The following is a 12,167-nucleotide window of genomic DNA, read 5'->3' as shown; positions in this document are numbered from 1 at the left end:
GGTCCGTCGACGAGAGGAAAGGCAATTTTCAAGCAAGGACTGGCTCGATGGGTCTCGTCGGCGATTGCTTTTAGTCACTCCAAGGCCGGGAGACCCCTACAAGGGCACCCTGGAGCCCATTCCACAAGATCGGCAGCCTCTTCCACGGCGCTGTGGGCAGGAATTCCTCTGACAGACATCTGCCAGGCGGCGGCATGGTCAGTCCCACACACGTTCACACGCCATTACTGCCTGGAAAGGCAGCATGCGGATGAAGTACAGATGGGAAGGGCAGTTCTGCGCCATCTGTTTCAATGAGGTAAGCCAAAAACGGTTCAGCTTTTGTCTTTTGCCTTGTCTATTCTGGTTCTTGAGTGTGTCTGTTTTGAGCAATATATATATATATATATATGTATGTATTATAAATATGTATATATCAGAAAATATGTTGCTGCTTACGTGCCTATATATTAGGTTTTGGGGTGTTTTTTTGTGGTGTATGTTACATTGCATTCTCACCTCCTTCTTTTAGGATACTGCTATACAATCTATTCTAAGCATGTGAATCCATGAAAGATCCAATGCTGGAGAAGGGAGTAGTTTCTTACCTGTAACTCCATTTCTCCAGCGTTGGTATCTTTCATGTATTCACATGCGCCCACCAGCCTCCCCGGAATGCAATGTGCACGATATGTGCATAAGCAGGTTCTCTTTTCTACTTTGGAGGGGCCGAAATCTGACGGGACCCGCGGGGGCGGGGCTTTTATACCGCTACGTCCTACGGGGCATGCGTGAGCGGCCCCAGAGAGGACGTAGATGTGGATAGGACACACAAGTGTCGGAAGTTTTTTCCTATAGGAAACGACTATATATGTGTACCGAGGGTTCCCAGTCTGACGATGGGGAATATTCTAAGCATGTGAATCCATGAAAGATACCAACGCTGGAGAAATGGAGTTACAGGTAAGAAACTACTCCCTTATCTCACATTGGTGCACCTTCCGGGTGGAATCCAACCTGGAAGCGGACAGGCTCAGCAAGTTGGGAGTGGACAACTACGAGTGGCAGCTGAACAACCTTGTAACACAGGAGATCTTCCGCCGCTGGGGCCTCCCCCCAGATGGATCTCTTTGCCACCAGGCACAACAATAAATGCTCCCAGTTGGCTTCCTGGCAGGGGCAGGGTCTAGGCTCCCTGGGCGATACCTTGCGGATCCAGTGGAGCAGGGTCGTCCACCCCGCTCCCCAGAAGCTGGCCCTCACAGCGTGGTTCCTGAGCAGGGAACCACGCTCAGAGCCTTCATCCCACATCTCAAGGGAAAAGTAGTCCTCATCCAGACGGACAACTCGACCAGGATGTACTACACCAACAAACGGGAGAACCAGGTCCCCTTCCTTGTGCAGACCGGCGATCAACATGTGGGAATGGGCCTTGGAGAATGACATTTATCTCAGGGCGATGCACCTTCCGGGGTCCCTCACAGCATGGTTCCTGAGCAGGTGATGCTTATCCACCTCAATCTATCTCAAGCCAACCTGGAAACAATACAAGGGACCAGGAGCAAGGCTACCAGAGCCCAGTAGAAGAGTAAATGGACCAGGTTCTGCCACTGGGCACACGCCAAGGATATTGACCCGCTGGCTTGTTCACTGGATGGCGTGCTGGAAATTCTCAGTGCACCGCGCCAACTCTGGCGTGCAGGTGGACACGTGCCGCACATACCTATCAGCCATTGGGGCATACAGGAACTCTGAGGAAGGGGTCTTCTCCTCCTCCAATCCGATAGTCAAGAGACATTTGGCTGGGCTCGTGAGACTTTACCCGCCCATCAGGAAACCACACCCGGTGTGGGATTGAAACCTAGTCTTGGGCGCCCTCGCGCACAAGCCCTTCGAGCCGATGGCGACAACGGACATCAGATGGTCACCATCAAGACGGCCCTGCTAGTCGGCCTCACACCGGTGCGCAGGGTCAGCGAGATCTAGGCTCTAGTCGCCTTAGAGCCGTACACCACCTTCCACAAGGACAAGGTGGTCCTGCGGACCCATCCGGCCTTTCTACCTAAGGTTCCATCAGCCTTCCACTTAAACGAGGAGATCATCCTTCCTACATTCTTTGCGGATCTGAAGGATGAATCTCAGAGAGTCCTGCAATGCCTGGATGTCAGGCATGCCCTGAAATTCTACATGGACAGGACCAAGGGCTTCCGCAAGTCAGATGCCCTATTCGTCAACTTTGGAGGCTCCAGGCCGGGCTATCAGGCCTCCAAAGCCTCCATCTCCCGCTGGATGGTCTTGGCCATCAAGGAAGCGTATGAGGGCCAGCATAGACCCCTTCCGGCGAACATGCATGCCCACGCGGTCAGGGCCAAGGCAACGGCCATCGCTTTACAGCGCCATGTCCCCTGGCAGGTCATAAGCAGGGCGGCCACATGGGCCACTCCCTTGGCCTTCTGCAAACATTACCGTTTGGACGCTGGCTCCAGACCAGATGCAGCGTTCGGTCAGACGGTTCTCTGGAACCTGTTTGCTTAGGGAGGCTCTCTCCACCCTGGGGCTACATTCAGTGGTAATCGCCTATGCAGTACAGAGGAAAGGGGACGGGACGTAAGAGTAATTATAAATTACTCACCGTAGTGACTAACGTACTCTTAGTCCATAGTCCCCTTTCCTCCATACGTCCCACCATCCTCCCCCCAATAGTCTAGTGTCATTAGGCAATGGTAAACCTGTTGTCGACGCGTCTTTGGGGACAGGTGTAGCGCCGGAGGGTGGAGTAAAAGCAGCGCATGCTCCCAGGGCCGCGCCTCCGTGCACCTCTAGTTTTAGAGGGAAAGAAGATGTTTCTGGTGAAAAAGGATCTGTCTCCCGTCCCTCGCGAGGGACGCCCATGCAGTATGGAGGAAAGGGGACTATGGACTAAGAGTACGTTAGTCACTACGGTGAGTAACTTATAATTTATATAATAGTTGCTTTGTTTTTTAAAGGAGTTTCACTTGCTGAAGCACTCAATGTCCACTGTTTGCGCTCCTTCACACAAACAGATAACCCTAGTTTAGTCAATTAGCTGCCTGCTTGTGCTGACGCTGACTTTTTAAGCCGTAAATGTATGTAGAACACGAAACGAGGATAACAGTCTGAGTCTCTTCAAGGATTTTGCTGCGCAACAGGAAGCCGTGAAATAAACACGTTGCAATAAAAAACAAAGCGCGCTTGCTTACCTCGTGCCATATGGGCGCCCGATAAGAAGTCTTCCTCTCTCACCTTCTGAATTCACAGCGGATGGGATCTCTCACCACAGAGGAATTCTCAAAGCGTGAAGCTGCTGCAGCCTTCGTACTGGATCCGCACGCGACGTTAAAAGCTACCAAGGTAAGCAAAGTTCATTAGAGGAGATTTACGTTCATGCGTGTGGACTTCTCACACAAACGCTAGACGCTTCATATATTCTTTTTCTGCTTTCCCAAAACGATGGAAACATTAACCCCTTGAAACCCGGAGCTAGGTTTAAGGCTGACAACTGCTAACTGGAAATTAACTCTAAAGGTTAACAGTTCAAAATATTTAACTATCCAAAGAAGCACTTAGCTTTATGACGGAAGCCGAAGACGTTTCACTTTTCTTCTTTGGTCTATTGAAGTTCTTTCTTTAGATGATTGAATTTTGACTTGAGATGAAGTGTCTTCTTAAAACTATTTCTTTCTCAAGGGATCCTAGGCCCAAAACTCAGGAGCGAAACAAAACATGACCTGCACTGTAGGTTTAAAAAATGAATGGCAGTTTAGAATGTAGGAATCTGACCATTGTCTTCCTGTCACCCAATCACGACTCCCGCTGCTTCCCTCCATTTTGGCTTGGGTTTTCTCCTGCACTCTGAAAACAAAGGTGAAGGCCCAAACCAAACCAAGGATGAGAAATACAAATAATTAAACATAAATCTCAATGAAATAAAATGATGGAGCGCCAAATAAATAACGTCAAATAATAATGCCCATAAACTGTCTATTTGCTCAGGAAACTGACAGCTAGCGGCACCACAGATGCCACCATCGGGCCCCCTGGCCCTGGTGCATCCACCTCCTCCGGCACCACAGCCAATTGCAACCTCCGCCGCCTCTTCAACCTCACGGCTGCAGTCCATGTACCCCAGCCTCGGGCGCCATCTACTCCTCCACAGGATCCTCCAGATCTGCAGGATATGGACGATGAGGAGAATCCGGACACGTCATCATCAGCCAGGGCCTTCCACGAACGTCTTGCTGGCCTGGCGGAGTTCCTGGGCCTCCCCAACCCGAGGTCGAGCAGCCGACAGAGGGGGTTCTGGCTGAAGTTCTCATGCTGCGCCCCTCTGCCAACACGGGGATTCCACTGCAAACCGATGCAGTCTCTCTGGCCAAGAAGGGTTGGCTCAAGCCCCACTCGGCCCAGCCGGGCAATCTACACCTGGATGATAAGTACAGACAGATGGAGGGGGATACACTCTTGCTCTCAACCCACCCTAAGCCACACTCCTCGGTGACCGCTGCGGCATCACTATACTCCAAGCCTCAGTCATCCTCAGCCTCCTCCTCTGCGGTGCTGCTAGGCAAGGAGGAGAATATCTTGGAGGCGTACGGCAAGAAAATCTATTCCAGCGCATCCTTGCACCTTCGTCAGGCCAACGCAGATGCCATGCTGGCTGTCACCATCCAAAGGTTATGGCGGGAAATTGCGGACTTCCTCCCGGAACTCTCCACCCAGTGGCAATCAGCTTTAGGGCGGGGCTAGCTAAAGCCAAGCTAGTGGCACATGACCTTATGGAATCGACAGTGGCTCATATCGATACCTCAGGCCGTGCCATCTACATTGCCCCTGACATGAGAAGAACAGCTTGACTCCGGGCAACGAAATTCAACCCTGATGTCTAGGAGCGCATTCTAGATCTACCGTTCGAAGGGGGGGACCTCTTCCACTCCTACGGACGAGGAGCTGGACAGAAAGAAAAACAGCTCACAAACGGCAAAGCCTTTATCCATTCTTACAAAGACCATGCCCAAATCATACACCCAATCTCAGCAGCGCTTGGAAAAAGGTCATACATATGGAGGGTTCCGCATCTTCCAGGAACTTAGATCCAGGCAGCCGGACCGCTCGCCGTCTCAGAACCGGCGCAAACAACAAAAGGGGGGGTGGGAGTAAGGGCTTTTTCCAGTCCCCCTCAGCGTCAGCCTCCGAGGGAAAGAAGGCATGATATGCCCCTTCGGGTCCACGTGTCTCCGGTGGGGGGCAGGCTTGCTCTCCATGCACATTTCTGGTGCCAGAATTTCACGGACCCCTGGATCCTCTCCGTAGTATCCACGGGGTACTGCCCTCCTATCCCAGCCTCCCCTCCCTCCTCCCTCATCCCCTCCACTCCCACAGGTTTGGACAGCAACTCTTTTGGCGGAGATCCGGTCGCTCGTAGAGAGTCAGGCAGTGGAGAAAGGTCCAGCCTCCCAGCGAGGCTTTGGCTTTTACTCCAGGATTTTCACCATTCAGAAGAAGAACCGGGTGGGCCTCAGAGTTGTGCTGGACCTTTCCACCCTCAATCTCCCCCTGCAAAAATTCAAGATGGTTACGCCAGCTTTTATTGCGGAGACATTGGACAAGGGAGACTTGATGTGCTCCCTGGACCTGAAGGACGCGCATCTTTACGTCCTGATTTTGCGACCCCATTGTTCTTTCCTACGGTTCGGGATCATGGGCTACCATTTTCAATACAAAATCCTTCCATTTGGTCTCAACTTGGCCCCCAGGGTCTTTACCAGACTCATGAATGCTGTGGCGGCCCACCTCAGAGCGCAGGGCCTCCACATCTACCCATACCTCGACGACTGGCTCGTCAGGGCTACATCTCCGGAAGCAGTTCTCCACTCTTCCCATGCCCTTATGAACACACTGCACAATCTGGGCTTCTCGCTCAACCTCAAGAAGTTACAGCTGTAGCCTATGCAGACTTTGACATCCCTGGGACTCATTTGGGACACGTGCTCCAAGAAGGTCTTCCTGTCGGAGGACAAAATCTCAGCCCTCAAGATGGCCACCGCCCACTTCCTCAGCAGAGAGGTGACCTCGGCACGGTGGTACCAACATCTCCTAGGTCTATTGGCAGCGGTCCTATTAGCCGTGCCGCACACAAGACTAAGGATGAGAAGGATTCAGCTGCACTTTGTGGCCTCATGGAAACAGGAGTGGGGCTCGCAATCCGAGATCATCAAAGTACTCTTCTCCAGCATTGGATCTCTCATAGATTCAGATGCTTGAATATTCCCCGTCGTCAGATTGGGGATCCTCCGTGGTAAAAATAATTATTAAAACATTTTTTAATGTACATCAATTATTCCACACGGAATGCATGTAAATACCCCATTGTGGCCTATGAGCCATTCTATTGTGTAATCCCTCCACTCACTATGGTCCTTTATGGTCCCAACCAATGAGGTGGCAGGGCTTAAACTCCGCCCCAGTCAGCCATCTTCAGATTTTTCACCGCAGTCTATCGGACAGAAGGAATCCTCCAGTTCTGAGCTTTCGATTTTTTTCACCTTTTATGTGTAGTATATATTTTTTTATAATATATTCTACTGTTTTCCCCTCCTTAGGGCCTATCTATCCTGAGCTTTTGGGCTCTGAGAATCTTTTTTCTTGGCACAAATTCGTCGAGTGAAAGTTCTCCTCAGCATGGCGGAGCTTCAGGTTGCCAAGAAGCCTTCCCTGTTTAGGGACTGCACGAGGTGCAGTAAGAAATGGGTCTACATGAAGGATCCACATGACCACTGCATCTACTGCTTATATCCACATGACATCAACAAATGGGACATTTGCAGGTCTTTCTCCACCAAAACCCTGCAAGACAGACACAGGAGACTTCTGTTACACCTAGAAGCCAAAGGTCTGTCCACTGACGAGGAATCTGCGAAGACAGCTCATGTATTGTCTACTAAACCATCTGAGAGACAAACTTCTAAGAGAAGGGCCTCTTCAATGGAAAGGAGTTCCTCTCTCTCTCATCAAGAGTAAGAGAATGTCGGAATCCACTTCTTCCATGCCTTCCTTGGGCTCTGGAGACCACAAGACACGTCATCCTGAAGAAAAAACCACCTCCAAAGGTAAGGAGGCATTTTCAAAAAGCCGGGGTGGGGGGGCCAGTCGTCCACGGAGAAGCCATCTACGAGAGGCACCAAGGTTAGAGACTCACCGACGACCAAGCCGTCGACAAAACCCCCATCGACGACACTCCAAACCTCGTCTTGGAGGTCAACTTCCACGAAGCAGTCGTCGGCGAAGGAAGCTCATCTCTCGTCCCTGAATCTCTCGTCCACAAATCTCTCATCGACGGAGGGTTATCAACCATCTTCAAAGTCTTCGTCCACGAAAACGTCGTCCACGAAGCTGTCGTCCACGAAACCATCATCGACGACACTGAAAAATTCTTTGTTTACTGAAGAAGTCGGACCCACAACACCTCTCGCGGATGTCACAGATAAACCATCCAATGCGAGCAGTCTCCCCAAGTCTTTGGGAGCAACGCCTCCAATTTCAGATACTCCTGAGCCAGTTGGAGCACAGCTATCCCTGTTAAAAGAGATGACCGAACTCCCGGACATCATTCTTCAAGAGGAGTTCTCAGACATGCAAATTCTTGGCGAGCAACGGAAATTCTTGGTGAGCAACATTTCCCCATTCCCAAGGAAAACAGCCCTCCTTGGCAAACGGATTCAGAGCACATTGCTGATCCTTATGACCCGGTGCTCATGGCATCGATGCAAAGAATCATCGATGAATTCAACAGATGTCAAGAACAAAAGAATAGATCATCTGTACTGAAGGAGTCAAGAACCCCGTTGAGGGACGTTTCACCTCGGCATAGCACGCCCAGACACTCCCCTTCCAGGAGTAGGCCACATAAAAGAGCACGATCGCCTGATCCTCCACGTAGATCCAGGAGCAGAGCACTCAGTGCTTCACCGACATGAGTCCCCTCTCCAGCATCACCACATAGACCTCGATCTTCGGTTCGAGATCCAACTATGGTTCCATCGTCTGTGTCAGTCTCTGATTGGCAAGAAGACCCTTTCAGGGATTTTTCAGACCCTGAGGAAGGTGAGATCACGCAGGAGCCTAATGCTCCCAGCGAATGGGATGATTATATCGTTGAGAAGCCCAGGAAGAAAGACTCTCCAGGTGATTCTTCACCACCGGACGATTTAGTATCGTTTCATACTATTATCGGAAAAGCTGCGGACGTGTTCCAATTGCAAGTTACATCGGAAGAGAAGAAGTCAGCGCTTTATGAGCACAGGGACAAGCGCAGAAGAACGGTTGCCACCATTTGTCTTCTCGACACCATATGGGAGTCTGGTTCCAAGATACTAGCCACACCATTATCCACACCTGCGCTGGTTTCAAGACCTGAAAAGAAATACAAGGCACCGGACTCAGCACTGCTTTGTTTAAGGGGTCATACTAAGCCAGACTCAGGTATTACAGTAGCAGCCGGAAAGAAGTTAGCCAACCCTTCATCACCACTGTCAGCACCGCCAGACAAGGAAGGTCGTAAACTGGAAGCCATGGTAAGAAAGGTGTCTTTCTCAGCATCTCTCACCATTAGAGCGGGCAACGCATAAGCCATGACAGCCAGGTTTGACCGCGAACTTGGGCTTCACATGTCCAAGCTGACCAAACATCTACCTGCAGATCTACAGGAAGAAGCCAGGTCTATCGTTGCAGACGGAGAAGCTACTGTCATGATCTCTGCTTCCAAAAGGTCAGGGTTTTCCCAACTCCCTTGGAAGCAGATCCATAACCCAGGTTCCGAGTGCCAACCAGTCCCAATTGGGACCTTTTGGACCCAGTCCTGGCGCCAGTGGCACCAGGCTCATAAATATGCCCAGTCCCAGCGCTGGAAGCGCCGGGCTCATAATGCTTGGGTGGACTTACCTGCAGCAGACCATGCTGCTTACTTGCCTGCCAGTTGAGCCTCTGATCCTCTTCTGTTTGGAACTACTTTTCCTGTTGGGTGGGGCAGGAGCCACTCCCTAGATTCAGAACACTGGAACTCTTCTGGAAAGCAGGAACTCTTTTCTTACCTAGGCGTGGCTGTGGAAGGAGATACCTAAGCACTACAGGAGGCTATTTAAACCACACCCGATGGATGAATCTTGCTTTGCGTTATTCTGCATCCTCTGCAGCAGAACGCTCATCGTGTCTTCTGCATCTGATCCTGGGCCTAAGGAAAAAGGCTTACCATCCTGAATCCAGTCTTCAGCAACACCTATAAAGACAAGAAAGAACAGGTTAGCATTACGGTCTTCAGTGACAGCTCTTCACTTACCTGGTCCATCGGCTGTCACCAACGCCTCGCGCTGCATTCCGGCATCCGAAAGACAAAGGCTTACCTACTCTTCGTGCGCTCCGGAGGTCTTCACACTGCATTCCGGCATCTGAAAGACAAAAGCTTACCAACTCTTCGCACGCTCCGGAGGCCTTCGGCGCTGCATCCCGCATCTGAAAGACAAAACAAGGTGCGTTTAAAGACATTGGGGAACTTTAATACTCACGTGCCATTAGTCCTTTCCACATCTAACCCAGTGGGTATTCCGGCACCCTGCAGCCGCTCCGAACTTGTACCTGCAAAATAAAAAGACAGTTAGAGCGCATCGTGAAGCAGGCAACAAGCGCTTACTTACGTGCTTCCAGGCGCTTCTATTCATCACACGGGCTCCATCTTCAACTCACTTCAGCCCGTCATCCGCCATCGCCGGAACCCTGCAAAACAAGAGACATCATTACTAAAGACTTTAAAGACACTAGGATTACTCGAAACTTACCGTTCGTGCAGTAAACGACGGACAGCAGTTTGCAGTATTTATCAATCAGTGCCGGTTGCATTTCTTATGCCGGCCAGCAGCCTTTCCAACTGATCAAGCTAAAGTAGCTTTCGTGCTTTCGTACCTTAGTGGCAATGCGGCAGACTGGTCGATCCCTCTAGTAAATCAAGATGATCCGGTCCTCCATGATTTTCAAGCTTTTCAGCTCAGTATGGAAAAACTGTTTGCAAGACATTCACAGGTGCAAGCCTTGGACAATGAGCTTCTTTCGTTGCGACAAGGTAATCAAGACCTTTTGGCTTATATTGCGTCTTTCAACAGACTGATAGTGGAAACTCAATGGCCTGAGGACAAAAGGATTACGCTGTTTTATAGAGGTCTACGTGGAGAGCTCAAAGATGTGTTAGCCCAAGTAGTGAATCCCCCACAAGATTGTTCGGACTATATAGACTTAGTCGTTCAAATAGATCACAGACTGCAGAACAGGAAGGCCGATCGTGCCAAGTTTGATGCTCGAGTATTTTCCAAACCGCCAACTCCTTCCAAAGGAGTAGACTCCGGGGAACCCATGCAAATAGGGGGTCTGAAAGGTCCTCTAACACAAAAGGAGCGGGAAAGGAGAAAACAGTTGCAATTATGCCTCTATTGCGGAAACTCAGGGCACTTTCTTCGAGACTGTCCGGTGAAACCTGCCAAGAAGGCAGTAGGAGCTGCAGTTACCAAAGTTACAAACTCTTAGCAGGGAAACGACCTCGCCCGACAAGAATAGAGGTCCTCTTGCCGAGCATGAAAACCAGTTCCGTGACCTCGCATTTCGTGATACCTATGGTCCTCATTAGCCCTGATAATCCGGATCGATTACATGCAATTGAAGCTTACGTCGACAGCGGTGCCATCGGCAATTATGTGGTTCATGAAATGGTCTTGAGGATGAATCTAACTCTTTGTCCCAAGGCTGTAAAGGACGTCATTACTATGGTGGATGGTACGGAGATAGCCTCCGGGCCAGTAACGCATACCACTCAAGAGGTGACGCTAGTAAGTCAAGATGGACACCATGAGAAGATCGTGTTCGATGTGATCAAGGCCCCTCAGTTTCAGATTATTCTAGGAATACCTTGGTTAGAGAAACACAATCCTCTGATCGATTGGCGAGCAAGAACGGTCCAGTTTCCAGAATGTGTCTCTACTTGTCACCCTCCACCTGGTGTTGAACTGGCAGCAATTTCTTCAGAGACTCCCCAGTTACCTCCCGAATACCTAGAATACCAAGATGTTTTCCGGAAGGATCAGGCTAACTCTCTACCTCCTCATAGGTCTTATGACTGCCAGATAGACCTGATACCTGGATCTACTCCTCCTTGTAGTAGAATTTATGCCCTCACCGAGCCTGAGAACCTTCACCTTCGACAATACCTGGATCAATACCTGGCAAATGGGTTTATTCGTCCTTCCAAGTCCCCTGCTTCTTCAGCTTTGTTCTTCGTTCCAAAAAAGGAAGGAGACCTTAGAACTTGTATAGATTATCGCTCCCTGAACCAGATCACCGTTAAGAATAGATATCCGTTACCTTTGATCCCTGAACTCCTGGACCAAGTCAGAAAAGCATGCATATATACAAAGCTGGATCTTAGAGGAGCTTACCACTTGATACGAGTAAAAGAGGGCGATGAATGGAAGACGGCCTTCCGCACCAAGTATGGGCTATTTGAATATCAGGTCATGCCCTTCGGACTTTGCAATGCCCCGGCCGCCTTTCAATATTTTATGAACGATGTCCTCAGAGAGCTCATAGATGTGTGTGTTGTTGTTTACATTGACGACATCCTCGTTTATTCTTCATCGGAATCTGAACATCGGAAACACGTGAAAATGGTCCTCGAAAGATTGCGTCAACACAAACTTTTCGCTAAGTTGGAAAAATGTGTTTTCAACGTGACTGAAGTTGAATTCTTGGGATTCATATTATCACCTGGCGGAGTGCGTATGGATTTAAAGAAGGTCGATGCAGTTCTCAAATGGCCATCACCATCCTCCGTAAAAGGTGTGCAAAGCATGTTAGGCTTCGCTAACTTTTACCGCAGGTTTATCCCCGAATTCTCTCGAATAGTCCAGCCCATCACTGCCTTGTTAAAGAAAAACAAACGTTTTGAATGGTCTACCGAGGCGGAACAAGCTTTCCAGGATTTGAAGACTAAATTTATCTCTGCACCAATCTTAAAACACCCTCGCCCCGAACTCCCCTACATCGTGGAAACTGATGCTTCAAGCCTTGCCATGGGGGCAGTTCTATCACAAAAGGACCCGGTAACCAATCAGTTGCATCCCGTGGCATTTTGG

This window comes from Ambystoma mexicanum, chromosome 7q (assembly GCF_040938575.1).
Source record: "Ambystoma mexicanum isolate Mex_15411 chromosome 7q, UKY_AmexF1_1, whole genome shotgun sequence".
NCBI lineage: Eukaryota > Metazoa > Chordata > Amphibia > Caudata > Ambystomatidae > Ambystoma > Ambystoma mexicanum.
This window is presented reverse-complemented; position numbering follows the sequence as displayed.